The 17,784-nt window shown below is 43.7% G+C and overlaps 1 protein-coding gene and 1 pseudogene across 3 annotated transcripts in view; both read right to left on the bottom strand.

Moving 5' to 3' along the window:
* The window catches only part of RASGEF1C (RasGEF domain family member 1C), a 104,917-nt gene that overhangs the window by 43,017 nt on the left and 44,116 nt on the right, over positions 1-17,784 (bottom strand). The gene's annotated exons all lie outside the window — the stretch shown is intronic.
* On the bottom strand, positions 13,806-17,220 carry LOC110124724 (zinc finger CCHC domain-containing protein 9 pseudogene; annotated as a pseudogene).

Here is a 17,784-nt window from a genome sequence, read left to right as displayed (position 1 = left end):
AAGAGAAATATCAATAACCTCAAATATGCAGATGACACAACCCTTATGGCAGAAAGTGAAGAGGAACTAAAAAGCCTCTTGAATAAAGTGAAAGAGGAGAGTGAAAAAGTTGGCTTAAAGCTCAACATTCAGAAAACTAAGATCATGGCATCCTGTCCCATCACTTCATGGCAAATAGATGGGGAAACAGTGGAAACAGTGTCACACTTTATTTTTTGGGCTCCAAAATCACTGCAGGTGGTGACTGCAGCCATGAAATTAAAATACGCTTTACTCCTTAGAAGCAAAGTTATGACCAACCTAGACAGCATATTAAAAAGCAGAGACATTACTTTGCCAACAAAGGTCCATCTGGTCAAGGCTATGGTTTTTCCAGTGGTCATGTATGGATGTGACAGTTGGACTGTGAAGAAAGCTGAGCACCGAAGAATTGATGGTGTTGGACTGTGGTGTTGGAGAAGACTCTTGAGAGTCCCTTGGACTGCAAGGAGATACAACTAGTTCATCCTCAAGGAGATCAGTTCTGGGTGTTCATTAGAAGGACTGATGCTGAAGCTCCGATACTTTGGCCACCTCATGCGAAGAGTTGACTCACTGGAGAAGACCCTGACGCTGGGAGGGATTGGGGGCAGGAGGAGAAGGGGATGACAGAGGATGGGATGGCTAGATGGCATCACCGACTCGATGGACATGAGTTTGAGTAAACTCCGGGAGTTGGTGATGGACAGGGAGGCCTGACGTGCTGCGATTCATGGGGTCGCAAGGAGTTGGACACAACTGAGTGAGTGAACTGAACTGATAGCTGATTCACACTGATGTACAGCAGAAAGCAACAGAACATTTTAAAGCAATTCTCCAATTTAAAATAATTTAAAAAGAAATAAAGAAAGAGCTAACCATCTAGATGGCCTCTTCAGGCCCATATTTCAGTTTTACTTCCCTCTGTCCACGGCTATTTGAAGCTCTAAGAAGATGCCTCAATTCCAAGCTTTTCTCACAGGGTCCAGGCAACACCTGCTCCCCAGGTAGGGCATCTGGAGCCTCTGCTGGCCCACGGCATGACTGAGTGAGTCAAGGGGGCATCTTTGGGATTGGGACTGATTGGGAGGGAACAGGGAAAGTCTGTGCCCGAGGGGAAGGAGAGCTAAACTTGGGGCTGTTTCAAGGGTCCTGGATCAAGTACTTGCTCCTTCTGATCCAGACAGGTTCTGACCCTCAGGGGTTTCATTTCAAGAAGAACCACATTCTACATCAGGCTTTATGTGTCTTTTGTTCTCACATGTCACTTAGTCCTTAAAATGACCATATGGGACTGATTGTCCACTTCCATAGGTAAGCAAATCTGGGCCCTACGAGGTAAAGTAGAGTGGACAAGCTTACCAGCTAGTAACTATTACCCAGATTCCAGACTCCAGGCCCAGCTCCTACCCCTGGCCCTGGGAAGGAGATTGGAAAATGCTGAGTGGAAGACAGACACAGCTCAGAGATTTACAGGGGAGCTGTGCTCAGAGGCTGAGAGCTTGAGGATGGCAGCCTGGTTACTGGGAATCTCAGCATGGCCGAGCCTCCAGCAGGCAGGAAACCCCAAGCAGCCCCTAGAGGACTCAGCTCAAGAAGAGGTCGCAACAGATGGCCAAGCCCTTCCCCAGCCTCACTGGAACCTCAGAGGAGGTAAGGGTCCAACTGAGGTAAGGGCCTGGGCCATGCCATCTCATCTTGGCTGCTCTGAGCTGCAGCAGCATCTGTCCAAGGCCCAACAAACTCTGTGGTCCTCCTTCCCTCCCTCCCTAAGCGAAGCCTGGAGCTGGGATACTCATCTCTTTTCAGTTTGGGTATCATGAAGGGCTCCTCCCTGTTCCCTACTGTTTGAAGGGAACACTGTGAGCGTGCTAGAGTCTCCCCCAGACCTGAGCCCAGAGGTGCACTTACCCAGCATGGGAATGCCCCTGGCCTTACCTTTGGGAGGCCAGCCAACACAGTTGACTCTGAGGAGAGGACTGGGGTGAGTTGCTTTTGTGTTCCATATGGCCCTCAGCTCTTGCTGACAGAGCCTGCTGCTTCCGTATCTTGGGAAGCTAGGGTTTCTGAAATCCCAGGGCTCAGCTTGCAGGCAATCTGTGGAGTGCAGCTCGACAGCAGCAATACTCACCACAGGTCAGTAAGTAAAAACAGAGCCTTTCGAAAAGGGAAAGCTGGTCTTTCTCTTGCTCTATAATCCTTCCGGTCAGTTCCTTACGCTTGGTCTATAATCTTGACACTGTTTCCTGAGGACATACTTCTAGAAGCCACCTCACTGGGCTGAAAGACACCAGTCCTTATTAGGGAATCAAACTACACTGGCCAGTTTCTCCCCCAAACTACAATGAAGTGGTTTTGTTTTACCCTTCTAACCGCCATGTTTTCTTACTTCCAGGAACCACTTATCCCCACTGGCTAGAACCTGGTTAGGGAGGGGTGGGACTAGTGGGGGTAAACTGGGTGCTGGTAAATGAAAGCGAACAGAATCGACAGAGCAGCCCACTCTCACTGCTCAAACTTCTGCTGCATGTCCAGTGCCTGACTGACACCTCAGTCTTGCCAAGCACCCAACTGTGGAGAGCCCTGTCTCCCAAGGCTTGGTCATGGCCTTACTCGCAAGTTCCCCAGAAAGGGTCTTGTCATCTCAGGAAGTCAGACCATAACCCAAGACTCCTCCACTCACCTCCTCCAGTAGCCCCCTCATCCCATCCCTGAGCAAGGGACCCAGCCAGGTTATCCAACCAGAGTAAATATGGGACCATGCTTGGAGACAACCACAGAGATGTTCTCTTGATACTCTTTCCTCTTAAACACAAAAGATTCTTTAACTGCATCTATAATTTAAATAAGAATTACTTTTATGATTATTGTAACAATAAGAATGAACATCTGTGGACTGCTACCCAGGCTAAGAAAAAGACAATTACCAGCACCATTAAATCCCTATGCACTTTCCCTGATAAATCAGGTGACTCCCTAACCTTTAGGCAAAAACCATCCTGGTTTTTGTGTTAATTGTTCCCTTGCTTTTCTTTATAGCATCTTGTGCATCCACCCCAAGCAACATACTTCTTAGTCTCAAAATCGGAGGGATAGCACACACCTGCCATGCAAGGAAACAGCAGCACTGCCCTCACTGGGCAGAGGATACCAGAGAAGGTGAGTGGAGGAGTCTTGGGTCATAGTCTGACTTGGGTCATGGTCCAAATTCCACTATCCTGGAACAGTTTTCACCATCCTCCAAAGGATTCCCTTATCATTTCTCTTGTGTTGGGTCTCCTGCTTTCTGTAGCTCATGTCTTCTTTTCTGATTTATTTCCTCATTTTGATGGAGCTCATCCTCCAGTAGCTTCTTGAGAAAGAGTGCTTAGGAAACAAATCTGAATTGTAGGACACCCAAGTGGTGTCAGAAATGTTGTGAGTGTGAGAGTAAAGGAGAAATGCATACTGGATCATCTCAGATCACAGCATACAGACCTCCTTTGGAGGCCTTAGACATTTCATCACCAGGGTTATTTTCTCAGTCTTTGATACCTACCAAAATTCTCATGTCTGTTTGTTTACTTACTTCTTCTCTGTTTCCCTACAAGATCAAGAACCCTGGAACAGTCTTTCATGTCCACTGCAGCATCCCCAGTGCCTGAACTGTGCTTAGGCACATGGTTGTTGCTGTTCAGTCACAAAGTCATGTCTGACTCTTTGCGACCCCATGGACTGCAGCATGCCAGGCTTCCCTATCCTTCACTACCTCCAGGAGTTTGCTCAAACTCATATCCACTGAGTCAGTGATGCCATCCAACCATGTCATCCTCTGTCTCCTCCTTCTTCTCCTGCCTTCAATCTTTCCCAGCATCAGGGTCCTTTTCAATGACTCAACTCTTTGCATCAGCTGGCCAAAGTATTGGAGCTTCAGCTTCAACATCAGTCCTTCCAATGAATATTCAGGGTTGGTTTCCTTTAGGATTGATTGCTTTGATCTCCTTGCAGTCCAAAGGACTTTCAAGAGTCTTATCCAGCACCACACTTTGAAAACATGACTTCTTTGTTTTTTTTTTTTTTTTATTAGTTGGAGGCTAATTACTTTACATCATTACAGTAGTTTTTGTTATACATTGAAATGAATTAGCCATGGATTTACATGTATTCCCCATCCCAGTCCCCCCTCCCACCTCCCTCTCCACCCGATCCCTCTGGGTCTTCCCAGTGCACCAGGCCCTAGCACTTGTCTCATGTACCCAACCTGGGCTGGTGATCTGTTTCACCCTAGATAATATACATGTTTCAATGCTGTTCTCTTGAAACATCCCACCCTCGCCTTCTCCCAGAGTCCACAAGTCTGTTCTATACATCTGAGTCTCTTTTTCTGTTTTGCATATAGGGTTATCGTTACCATCTTTCTAAAGTCCATATATATGTGTTAGTATACTGCAATGGTCTTTATCTTTCTGGCTTACTTCGCTCTGTATAATGGGCTCCAGTTTCATCCATCTCATTAGAACTGATTCAAATGAATTCTTTTTAATGGCTGAGTAATATTCCATGGTGTATATGTACCACAGCTTCCTCATCCATTCGTCTGCTGATGGGCATCTGGGTTGCTTCCATGTCCTGGCTATTACAAACAGTGCTGCGATGAACATTGGGGTGCACGTGACCCTTTCAGATCTGGTTTCCTCGGTGTGTATGCCCAGAAGTGGGATTGCTGGGTCATATGGCAGTTCTATTTCCAGCTTTTTAAGAAATCTCCACACTGTTTTCCATAGTGGCTGTACTAGTTTGCATTCCCACCAACAGTGTAAGAGGGTTCCCTTTTCTCCACACCCTCTCCAGCATTTATTGCTTGTAGACTTTTGGATAGCAGCCATCCTGACTGGCGTATAATGGTACCTCATTGTGGTTTTGATTTGCATTTCTCTGATAATGAGTGATGTTGAGCATCTTTTCATGTGTTTGTTAGCCATCTGTATGTCTTCTTTGGAGAAATGTCTGTTGAGTTCTTTGGCCCATTTTTTGATTGGGTCATTTATTTTTCTGGAGTTGAGCTGGAGGAGTTGCTTGTATATTTTTGAGATTAATCCTTTGTCTGTTGCTTCATTTGCTATTATTTTCTCCCAATCTGAGGGCTGTCTTTTCACCTTGCTTATAGTTTCCTTTGTTGTGCAAAAGCTTTTAAGTTTCATTAGGTCCCATTTGTTTATTTTTGCTTTTGTTTCTGAAATTCTGGGATGTGGGTCATAGAGGATCCTGCTGTGATTTATGTCGCAGAGTGTTTTGCCTATGTTCTCCTCTAGGAGTTTGATAGTTTCTGGTCTTACATTTAGATCTTTAATCCATTTTGAGTTTATTTTTGTGTATGGTGTTAGAAAGTATTCTAGTTTCATTCTTTTACAGGTGGTTGACCAGTTTTCCCAGCACCACTTGTTAAAGAGGTTATCTTTTTTCCATTGTATATCCTTGCCTCCTTTGTCGAAGATAAGGTGACCATAGGTTCGTGGATTTATCTCTGGGCTTTCTATTCTGTTCCATTGATCTATATTTCTGTCTTTGTGCCAGTACCATACTGTCTTGATGACTGTGGCTTTGTAGTATAGTCTGAAGTCAGGCAGATTGATTCCTCCAGTTCCATTCTTCTTTCTCAGGATTACTTTGGCTATTCGAGGTTTTTTGTATTTCCATACAAATTGTGAAATTATTTGTTCTAGTTCTGTGAAAAATACCGTTGGTAGTTTGATAGGGATTGCATTGAATCTATAGATTGCTTTGGGTAGTATAGCCATTTTGACAATATTGATTCTTCCAATCCATGAACACGGTATATTTCTCCATCTGTTTGTGTCCTCTTTGATTTCTTTCATCAGTGGAAAACATGACTTCTTTGGCACTCAGCCTTCTTTATGGTCCAACTCTGACATCCATATATGACTAATGGAAAAACCATAGCTGTGACTATACACCCAAACACATCTAAAATGAAGCAATGAGTAAGTGGATGGATGACTATTAGATCCTGGTCCTATTTTGGCCACTGATCTATGGTATAGCCTGGGACAGAATGCTTCCCTTCTCTGGGCCTAATTTTCTCACTGAATTGGTGGGATTGGAGTGGGAAGGTACCTGACCTTGTCTTGCTCTGGTCTGCATAGGGGCGCGAGGACTGCCCAATATCAACAGCAACCTGGCTTCCTGCCCACAGCTCCTGCCTTATTTCTGAAAGGATGTTTGTGTGCCTCTAGATCCCTCCATCTTTCTGGGCCACAGAGGTCCCATGTAGAGGCTGGGAATTTACCTCTGAGTCTCAAAGTGCCAGGTGAGAATACAGGTGGACCAGGAGGTGGAGAAGTTGAGGCCCAGAGAGGGAACACTCGCACTACAGGTCCAAGCTCTGGTTCCCAACTTGGAGGATTCCCAGGCCTCAGTAGTGGAAGGGGGGAACACAGACCACAAGCCACCATGCCTGGCAGACTGAGGTGGGAGTCTCAGATTCTTCTCAGAGCCAAAAACAGAACTATCTTCCTGACTTAGATCTCCTCTGTGCCACCATGAGCACAACTCAAAGCCAAACAGCATTTCATTAGTAACATTTGGTAATCAGCGGAGCTTCTTTACAGGCATGCATTGTGATAGATTGTTGTTTTTTTTACTACTCATATTTTGGTGTTTTAAATTATTCTAGTTCCTTTGCCTTTTCATATACATTTCAGAATGACCTTGTCTATACCTACAAAAAATCCTGTTGGGATTTTGATTGGAACTGTAGCAAATCTGTAGATTCATTTGGGGAGAACTGATAGCTTTACTATGTTGAGTGTTCCCTGTGGGCACAGTATATGTTTAAAATCATTGATTTCTACATTTCTATTATTTCCTTCCCTCTGTCTGGTTTGGTTCTATCTTGTTCTTCTTTGTCTAGTTTCTTAAGGTGAAAGTTTTAATTACTGATGTAAGGCTTTCTTCCCTTCTAATGTGAGAATTTAATGCTATCAATTTTTTTTTTAGGTATATCCCCCAAATTTTGATATTTTCATTCTTATTCAGTGAAAACTTTTTCTTAATTTCTCTTGAGATTTCCCCTCTTGCCTACAAATTACTTAGAAATGTGTTGTTTAATTTCTAAGTGTTTGGAGACTTTTCTGTTACTTTCTATATTTGATTTCCAATATAATTCGTTTATGGTCAGAAGACATAATTTGTAGTGCAGTGTGTTTATATCTGTTAAGATGTGCTTTATGATCCAACATAATATATCTTGGTGAATATTCCATGTGCATCTGAAGAGAATGTGTATTCTGTTGCTGGGTGAAGTGTTGTGTAAACATCAATGAGATCCAGCGGCTTGATGGCATTGTTCAGTTCTGTATCGTTGCTCATTTCTGTTGACTACTTCTAATGTTTAGTGAGAGAGAGCCTTGAGGTCCATAAGTAAAATATATTTGCAGATTTGTCTATTTTGCCTTTCAGTTCTTTCAGTTTTGCTTCATGTAGTTTAATGTTCTGCTGTTAGAAGCGTACACATTTAGGATTGTTATGCACTCTTTTAAACTGACCCTCTTATCATCATGTAATATCCTTCTTTATCTTTGATAAGTTTCTGAAGTTTACTGTTATTAACATTGCTAGTCTAGATTTCTTTTGATTAATATTTTCATGGTATACCCTTTAGCATTCTTTTTTTTAAACCTAAGTCATTATACAGTTGACCCTTTAACAATGCAGGCTTTTGGTGGTGCTGACCCTCCATGCAGTCAAAAATCCATGTTTAACTTTACAGTTAGCACTGGATATCTGTAGTTCTGAATATGCAGTTCTGCACTTATGGATTCAAACCATCATTGATTGTATAGTACTGCAGTATGTATGTACTGAAAAATCATCCACATATAAGTGGCCCTGCACAGCTAAAATCTGTGTTGTTCAAGGATCAACTGTATTTGAAATAAGTTACTTAGGGAGCAAATTTGGAAAGCTCAGCAGTGGCCACAGGACTGGAAAAGGTCAGTTTCATTCCAATCCCAAAGAAAGGCAATGCCAAAGAATGTTCAAACTACTGCACAGTTGCATTTATCCCACATGCTAGCAAACTAATGCTCAAAGTTCTCTCCAAGTCAGGCTTCAACAGTATGCGAACCATGAACTTCCAGATGTTCAAGTTGGATTTAGAAAAGACAGAGGAACCAGAGGTCAAATTGCCAATATTCGTTGGATCATTGAAAAAGTGAGAGAGCTTCATAAAAACATCTATTTCTGCTTTATTGACTGTGCCAAAGCCTTTGGCCATGTGGATCACAACAAACTGGAAAATTCTTCAAGAGATGGGAATACCAGACCACCTGACCTGCCTCCTGAGAAATCTGTATGCAGGTTAAGAAGCAACAGTTAGAACTGGACATGGAATAACAGACTGGTTCCAAATAGGGAAAGGAGTACATTAAGGCTGTATATGCTTATTTAACTTCTATGCAGAGTACATCATGAGAAACGCTGGGCTGGATGAAGCACAAGCTGGATCAAGATTGCTGGGAGAAACATCAGTAACCTCAGATACGCAGATGACACCACCCTTATGGCAGAGAGCGAAGAAGAACTAAAGAGCCTCTTGATGAAAGTAAAAGAGGAGAGTGAAAAAGTTGGCTTAAAACTCAACATTCAGAAAACTAAGATCATGGCATTTGGTCCCGTCACTTCATGGCAAATAGATGGGGAAACAATGGAAACAGTGACAGACTTTATTTTCTTTGGCTCCAAAATCATTGCAGATGGTGTCTGCAGCCATGAAATTAAAAGATGCTTGCTCCTTGGAAGAAAAGTTATGACCAACCTAGACAGCATATTAAAAAGAAGAGACATTACTTTGCCAACAAAGTCAAAGCTAGTCAAAGCTATGGTTTTTCCAGTAGTTATGTATCGATGTGAGAGTTGGACTCTGAAGAAAGCTGAGCACTGAAGAATTGATGCTTTTGAACTGTGGTATCGGAGAAGACTCTTGAGAGTTTCTTGGACTGCAAGGGGATGCAACCAGTCCATCCTAAGGGAGATCAGCACTGGGTGTTCATTGGAAGGACTGATGCTGAAGCTGAAACTCCAATACTTTGGCCACCTGATGCGAAGAACTGACTCATTTGAAAAGACCGTGATGCTGGCAAAGATTGAAGGTGGGAGGAGAAGGGGACAACAGAGGATGAGATGGTTGGATGGCATCACTGACTCAATGGACATGAGTTTGAGTAAACTCTGGGAGTTGGTGATGGACAGGGAAGCCTGGCGTGCTGTAGTCCATGGGGTCACAAAGAGTTGGACACAACTGAATGACTGAACTGAACTTAGGGTGCATAAAATTGGATCATTAAAAAAATCCATTCTGACAATTTCTATCTGTTAATTGGTATGCATAGACTGTTTACAATTAGTGTATTAACTGATGTGTTTGGATAAGGGCTAACATTTTATATTTTTTAAAACATGCTTTATTTTTAGAGTAGTTTTAGGTTTACAGAAAACATTGTTTCTATGTGTTGCCTCCATTTTAACTCTATTTCCCCTTTTCTGCCTTTTTGGAATTATTTGAACATTTTAAAATACTCTATTTTAATTTATCTGTTTGGCTTTTTACTGTATCTCTTTGTATAGTTTTTCAAAGGTTGCACTAGGGATCACAATACACAAGCATACCTTGGAGTTATTGTGGGTTTGGTTACAGACCACCAAAATAAAGTAAATATTGCAGTAAAGTGAGTCACATGAAATTTTTTTGACTCCCTAGTACATACAGAATGGAGAAGGAAATGGCACCCCACTCCAGTACTCTTGCCTGGAAAATCCCAAGGACAGAGGAGCCTGGTGGGCTACAGTCCATCGGGTTGCTAAGAGTCAGACACGACTGAGCGGCTTCACTTTCACTTTTCACTTTCATGCATTGGAGAAGGAAATGGCAACCCACTCCAGTGTTCTTGCCTGGAGAATCCCAGGGAGAGGGGAGCCTGGTGGGCTGCCGTCTATGGGGTCGCACAGAGTCGGACACGACTGAAGCGACTTAGCAGCAGCAGCATGTGTTACATCTACACACACTGAAAACCTCATCTGACAATGCTATCATCTTTGTTTTCAACCATCGAACACATGTTAAAAATTCAAAGGGAGAATAGTCTGTTGTATTTATATAGATAGTTATCATTTCTATTACCCTTCCTTCATTCCTGGTGTTTTAAGTGTCCTTCTGGCATCATTTCCTTTCTACCAGGGCAACTTCCCTTTAACAATGCAAAAGAACAGGTCTGAGGGCAATAAATTCTTAGTTTTCTTTCACCTGAGTGTTTCTTATAACATCTTCATTCCTGAATGATCTTTTCAATGGCTCTAGAACTGTGGGTTAACAGTTCTTTTCTTTCAGCATGTTAAAAAATGTTGTTTCAACTATTTCTGATCTCTTATGGTTTCTAGGGAGAAAGCCACAATCATTTGACGCATTCTTCACTTGTAAGTAAAGCATCATTTCTCCTGGTTGCTCTTAAGATTTTTTCTTTGTGTTTATTTTTCAGTGGTTTGATTATGATGTATCTGGGCATGAGTTCCTTTATGTTTTACTCTGTTTGGAATACACCTTGTTTTGGGGTTTGTGAATATGTGGATCTATATCTTTGGTTAAACTGAGATGCTTTCAGCTGTTGTTTCTTCAAACACTTTTTCAGAATTACACTTTTTATCCTATCCTTTTGGGACTCTCGTGACATAAGTGTTAAGACTTCTGCTGTTATTCTAGAGGTGCCTGAAGCTCTGTTAATGTTTCTTTCAATTTCTCTCCATTGTTCACACTGGATAATTTCTAGTTAATTTCTGGATAATTTCTTCAATATCACTGATCATTTTCTCTCTCATTTTCAATTCTGTTAGATTTGGGTTATTGTTGTTTTTTCAGTTCTAAGATTTCCATTTGGTTCTTTATATCTCTTATTTCTTTGCTGATATACTCTATCTTTCTATTTATTTCAGAAGTGTTTGCCCTCACTTGTTGGAGCATTTCTAGAATAGCTGGTTTAAAGTCTTTGGCAGATTAATATGAATTTGCTTGGTTTTATCCTAGCTGCTGCTGCTGCTGCTGCTGCTAAGTCGCTTCAGTCGTGTCCGACTCTGTGCAACCCCATAGACGGCAGCCCACTAGGCTCCCCCGTCCCTGGGATTCTCCAGGCAAGAACACTGGAGTGGGTTGCCATTTCCTTCTCTAATGCATTGAAGTGAGAAGTGAAAGTGAAGTCGTTCAGTCGTGTCCGACTCTTAGCGACCCCATGGACTGCAGCCTACCAGGCTCCTCCATCCATGGAATTTTCCAGGCAAGAGTACTGGAGTGGCGTGCCATTGCCTTCTCCATTTATCCTAGCATTGGCATCTATTCACTATCTTTTCCCATGTGAATTGAGATTTCCTAGTTCTTCACATGTAAAGTAACTTTGGATGGTGTTATAGACATTTTGAATACTATGTTTACAAATTCTTATTCTTTTAAAAATCCTGTGGAGAATATGTATGTTATTCTTTTGGTAGGCAATTGATTCAGAGGGCTTGTTCCTAAAGCTCTGATGGGGTTGTGGTTTTAATGTTAGTTTTATTTTCAAAGCCATTAAGTTGATGTTCAAATTTATGTGCCATGCAGCAGCTAATCTGAGACATGAACAGCAGTCTATTTTGTGCTTTGGTTTGCTGTTGTTCAGTTTCTAAGTCATGTCCAACTCTTTGTGACCCCACGGACTGCAGCATGCCAGGCTTCCCTATCCTTCACTGTCTCCAGGAATTTGTGCAAACTCATGTCCATCGAGTTGGTGATGCCATCTAACCATTTCATCCTCTGTCTCCCCTTTCTCCTCTTGCCCTCAATCTTTCCCAGCATCAGGATCTTTCCCAGTGAGTCAGTTCTTCAAATCAGGTGGCCAAAGTATTAGAGCTTCAGCTTTAGTGTCAGTTCTTCCAATCAATATGCAGGGTTGATTTCCTTTAGGATTGACTGGTGTGATCTCCTGCAGTCCAAGGAACTCTCAAGAGTCTTCTCCAATACCACAGTTTGAAAACATCAATTCTTTGGCACTCAGCCTTCTTTAATGTCCAACTCTCATATCTGTACATGACTACTGGAAAAACCATAGCTTTGACTATACAGACCTTTGTTGGCAAAGTGATGTCTCTGCTTTTTAATATGCTGTCTAGGTTTGTCATCTGGTCCTATTATTTCATGGCAAATAGATGGGGAGACAGTGTGGAAACAGTGACAGACTTTATTTTTTGGGGCTCTAAAATCACTGCAGATGGTGACTTCAGCCATGAAATTAAAAGATGCTTGCTCCTTGGGATAAAAGTTATGACCAACCTAGACAGCATATTAAAAAGCAGAGACATTTCTTTGCCAACAAAGATCTGTCTATTCAAAGCTATGGTTTTTCCAGTAGTCATGTATGGATGTGAGAGTTGGACTATAAAGAAAGCTGAGCACCAAAGAATTGATGCTTTTGAACTGTGGTGTTGGAGAAGACTCTTGAGAGTCCCTTGGACAGCAAGGAAATCCAACCAGTCCATTCTAAAGGAAATCAGTCCTGAATATTCATTGGAAGGACTGCTGTTGAAGCTGAAACTCCAATGCTTTGGCCACCTGATGCGAAGGTCTGACTCATTTGAAAAAACCCTGATGCTGGGAAAGATTGAAGGCAGGAGGAGAAGGGGATGACAGGATGAGATGGTTGGATGGCATCACCAAATCGATGGACATGAGTTTGAGTAAAGTCCTGGAGTTGGTGATGGACAGGGAGACCTGGCGTGCTGCAGTACATGGGGTTGCAAAGAGTCAGACATGACTGAGCGACTGAATTGAACTAGGTTTGTCATAGCTTTTCTTCCAAGGAGCAAGCATCTTTTAATTTCATGGCTGCAGTCAATCTGCAGTGATTTTGGGCCCCCCCCCCAAAATAAAATCTGCCACTGTTTCCATTTTTTCCCCATCTATTTGCCATGAAGTGATGTGACGAGATGCCATGATTTTAGTTTTTTGAATGTTGAGTTTCAGGTTTTTCACCCCTCTTGCACCTTCATCAAGATGCTCTTTAATTCCTCTTTGCTTTCTGCCATTAGAGTGGTATCATCTGCCTATCTGAGGTTATTGCTATTTCTCATGGCAATCTTGATTCTAGCTTGTGCTTCATCCAGCCCAGCACTTTGCATGATATACTCTGCATATAAGTTAAATAAGCAGGGTGACAATATACAGCCTTGATGTACTCTTTTCTGACTTTTGAATCAGTCCATTTTTCCATGTCCTGTTCTTTTAATTGAAAATGAGTTTTGATTTAATATTTTAAAAATAATACATTTGTGGCAAGTGTAAATAAAGTTCTAACATAATAATAAATTGATACTTTGAACCAAGAAAATAATAGGGCCACAAATGTATTTCCAAATGTAAAGCGGTTATCCTATGTTTAGGCATAGTTTATATGAATGTATATTTTTGTTTTTAAGAAACATATGATTACAAAAAAAGATGTTACAATCAGGTATATAGCCACTTAGTTATACCTAAGTTCTATTGGTCAAAAATATATTCTTGTAGAAATCCATTTTAAACATCTTATACTTTTTCCAGTGAATTTCTCCAAACAATGGCAGAATGCTCCTTGATGGACTGAACTCAGGAACTGGTTTGGCCATACCTGAATTATACTGATATATACAATACAGGCCTCCAAGGGACAGTCCAGCTGTAAGTTGTGAAGTAGGCCCGGTTCAGAAAGTTGAACAAACAACAGTACTAGTCATCAAAAATTAACAACTTTAGGTATCTTTGTTTTGGGTTTCTGTGGTTTAGGCACATCCAAAATTTCTTCAGAGTCTGCACTCATTCCTTTTTCCCCAACTGTGATCATTTGATCTCAGTTTGACTTTCAGGACAATCTTTCTTCAAATGTTCCAGAGCCACACAGTCAGCAGCCCACCATCAACACAGAGTCCTTTGGGATTAACAGGACAAGATATGGACAGATGTTCCATTTCCCCACAAACAAAACATTTTGCAAAAGGAAGTTCACCAGGAGCTGGATCTACTTTAACCTTGCACTTGTGGATCCACACCGGTAACATATTCCAGTGCCCATTTCTTGATTCTCAAGGGCAGCAGGGCAATCTGCAATCCCATGGCCAGCTGTCTACAATGGCATTGCATTTTTCTTTGCTGCTTGTCAGTTTAATCATCCTTCCCAGCAACTGTCTTTCTTTAAGGCAACTACAATTTTTCCCCTTACTTCATGACTGTTGCTATCATCTCACCATTGTGAACTGTCTGTGAGTTTTGTCTTAGATATTCCATGAATCCATTCACATCTTCATTTAAATACTCCTTTTTCTTTTTATTCTTTTTGTGTTTTGCTTGGGGTGCATCATTTTTAAGGAACAGCCTATTGGCTTCAAGTTGTTTACTCTTTGGAAGGTTTTGGCTTTGTCCCTCAAAGGACCCCTTCTTCATGTTCTCCCATAATGTGGTAGGGAAGGCGCTTTTGTTCTGTGTGGTAATAACTCATGCCCATCTGATCAGGGCTTCCTCAGAGGTTTATCAATCACACAAGAATCCTCCAGAGCAGCAGTCACCAGGCCAGAGAAACACGTGCCCCTGCAGTGGTGGCGGCTCCATGTCCAGTTCTAACTGTTGCTTCTTGACCTGCATACAGATTTCTTGGGAGGCAGGTAAAGTGGCCTGATACTCCCATCTCTTTGAGAATCTTCCACAGTTTGTTGTGATCCACATAGTCAAAGGCTTTTGCATAGTCAATGAAGCAGATGTTTTTCTGGAACTCTCTTGCTTTTTCTATGATCCAACAGATGTTGGCAATTTGATCTCTGGCTCCTCTGCCTTTTCTAAATCCAACTTGAACATCTGGAAGTTCAAAACCTATGATGTACTCTTTAGGGTTAGATCCCAACCTGTGCAGCTTGAGGATTAGTCCAGGAGTTAATAAAAAACTTTATAAGGTAGCTTTCTTGACCTCCTCTAGAATTTTCCATTGTCCTGGGGCTCCCTCTTTTGATCTTCAAGCCAGAAAGCTAGGGCTTTGCTTACTCAACTTACCAAGTTCTGCTATGCACTTTCCATGACTATGCCTGAATCTAGGGCTAAGCAGTGGGAGGACAAAAGAGAAAGAAAAGAGCCAAATTCATCCTGCCTTCAGTTGGGCAATAATGCATCTGTTCAGAGAGAAAGGCTCCCCTTTCTTGGAGTTTTAGGTTCTTGCAGGGTCCATGAAATGCTGTTGTGGAATTGCTTGTGAGCTGGAGTATAAAACAGCAAAAGGAAAGATGTAGTTTCCTGCTCTCTCTGAGACCGCTCAGTTGTTCCTTGAGCCAGAATCAGCAGTTGTCTTTTGAAGCTCTCTGTGTCACTGTTGATGTCCCTTTTAGTTTTCAGGCTGCTCTGAGTTTAGGCGGGGAACACCAGTGGAGGAAAATGTAAGCTCACTGACGATTAGGTGGTACTTTAAATTATGATTTTCTTCTCCAGTTTGCCTGTTATTATTTAGTTTTCAAAGTAGCTACTCCAGGCATACTGTTAGATTTTAAGCTACAGTCAGTGGGAGAGACAGAATGGAGTATACTCACACGACCCTACAACCCAAATGTTGGTGTTTATATTTTTGTAGTTTTATTCCTTTTAAAAATCAATAATGTTTATTTTCATTACATTAACATTCCATGTTTTCATTACATGGAAACTTTCAAGTTGTGGGAAGTGATAATGGTGATTCTGATAGAAATGTAAGATTTCATTACAGAATATTTTTGTTTTAATAAATGAGTTTTTATTTAAAAAAACAGTAAGCAAGACTACTCCAGTAATGCCTGCCTGCTGTGCCCCACATATGTACCCACACTCCCACCACTGAGTCAAGTTTTCAATTGTTTCTTCCATTTTAGAAAACCCTTCTGTTCGTTTTGAAGATCCAGCTGAAGTGTCCCCTCCTAGAAAAAGCCTTCAGAAATGCAGTAGACAGGGGGCTAGGTCCAATGCATCTGGAGGTGGCCACAAGAAGAGCTGCTGGGGTTAGAGAGACAGACTTGGGAAGGGCTGGCAGGCCGGGACAGGAGAAGCTGGTGGCAGGTGAGTCTGTGGGCTCCCTGAGCCTGAGTTTCCCCCTACACAGTGGAGATGATGAGCCCACATACGCATGGAGAGGTTGTGAGTGACTGTGCCCGGCGCAGCACTGGACCTTGATCAGAATCGTCACTGGTCACATCCCATGGAACAGCTGGGCCCTCCTCTAAAGTCCTTCTCAAGCGCCGTGAAGTCCCACCAACGGGGCTCCAAGCCCACTCTCCAACCTCGTCCCAAATCCTTTCCTTGCATCCACTACACTTATTCCCACCTCAGGGCTTCCCCCACTGGGAACACCCTTCCCCCAGGCCTTCACCCGGCTGCTTCCCTCTTACCCCCCACGGAAGCCTTCTCTGACCACAGGTTCACATGGCATTCACTGCCCGTCATTCTCCACGCTGGTGCTGTGCTTAGCCATTCAGTCGTGTCCGACTCGTTGAGACCCCATGGACTGTAGCCCACCAGGCTCCTCTGTCCCTGGTACTTTTCAGGGAAGAATACTGGAGTTGGTTGCCATTTCCTCCCCATTTCATATTCCTGTGGCATGGAGTTATTGTGTATCTCATTTACTTGTTTGTCCCCTGTTCTCCCATGTGACCTTGAGTTCTTGAGGGTGTGGCTTTGCCAGCCCTACTCAAGGCTGCACCACCACCATCTGGAACAGGGCTCACCTAGCGCTTGCTGAAGGGCTAAATAAAGGAATGAATGAATGAACAAACAACAGCCCCGAGGAGGTGACTGCTGCAACAGCAGACCGAGGAGGGCAGAGCAAGTGCCCAGGGGCGCCTGGCCAGTGGCCAAGGCTACCCGTGGTGACGTACTGCTCCACGGGGCCGGCCAGCCAGGCGACAGCTGCCAGGGAGGAGCGTGGCTTGTTCCGTGAGGGCGAAACAGCGTCTTATTTACCAGAGTGAATTTCAAGACTGTGTGAAAAGCACATTTGTCACTGAGATGTGTGAATCAAGGACGCAGAAATGAAAGCGCTAGCTGTTCTTCGGCTGAGTCTTTCCCCAACCCCCACCCACCGGCTGAGAGGCACAGCCCCGCCTGTCCCGCCCAGGCCCCCGCCTGGGCCCCGTGAGAGCACCCATCCCGGTGAGGCTCCCCACCCTCCTGTGACCCACCAGAGTCAGCCGTCCCCAGGTTTCTCTCCCGCTGAGCCTCCTGACGGCTCTCACGGCCCCAGGCCTCGGCCGAGCCACTCTGTGCTTCAGCGGAGGGGCGGCACTGGCTGCTGGGTCACGTCCCTCTCTCGTTCTCCTCCTCATCAGGTCTGACGGCAGCTGTGGAAGCGGCGCTGAGGCGGGCCCCCTGCCCTCGGCCCCGCCCCCTGCCCTCGGCCCCGCCCCTGCCCTCGGCCCCGCCCCCTGCCCTCGGCCCCGCCTCACCGCAGGTTGTACGCGCCTGTCTCCCCCTAGTAGATGGGGTCAGGATGACCCTTCGTGGGCCCTGCCCAGTTACAGCCTGGAGGGTAGGGGCTCCTGGAGGCACTGTAGAGCCGTCCCAAACTGGGGCCCTCGAGTCCCAGAGAATTGGTGCTTAGTTGCTCAGTTGTGTCCGGCTCTCTGTGACCCCAAGGACTGGAGCCCACCAGGCTCCTCTGTCCATGGGGATGCTCCAGGCAAGAGCACTGGAGTGGGTTGCCAGGCCCTCCT

The sequence above is a fragment of the Odocoileus virginianus genome, chromosome 3 (assembly GCF_023699985.2).
Source record: "Odocoileus virginianus isolate 20LAN1187 ecotype Illinois chromosome 3, Ovbor_1.2, whole genome shotgun sequence".
In the NCBI taxonomy this organism is placed as follows: domain Eukaryota; kingdom Metazoa; phylum Chordata; class Mammalia; order Artiodactyla; family Cervidae; genus Odocoileus; species Odocoileus virginianus.
Note: the sequence above shows the minus strand (reverse complement) of the source record. Positions and strands in the feature narration are given on the sequence as shown.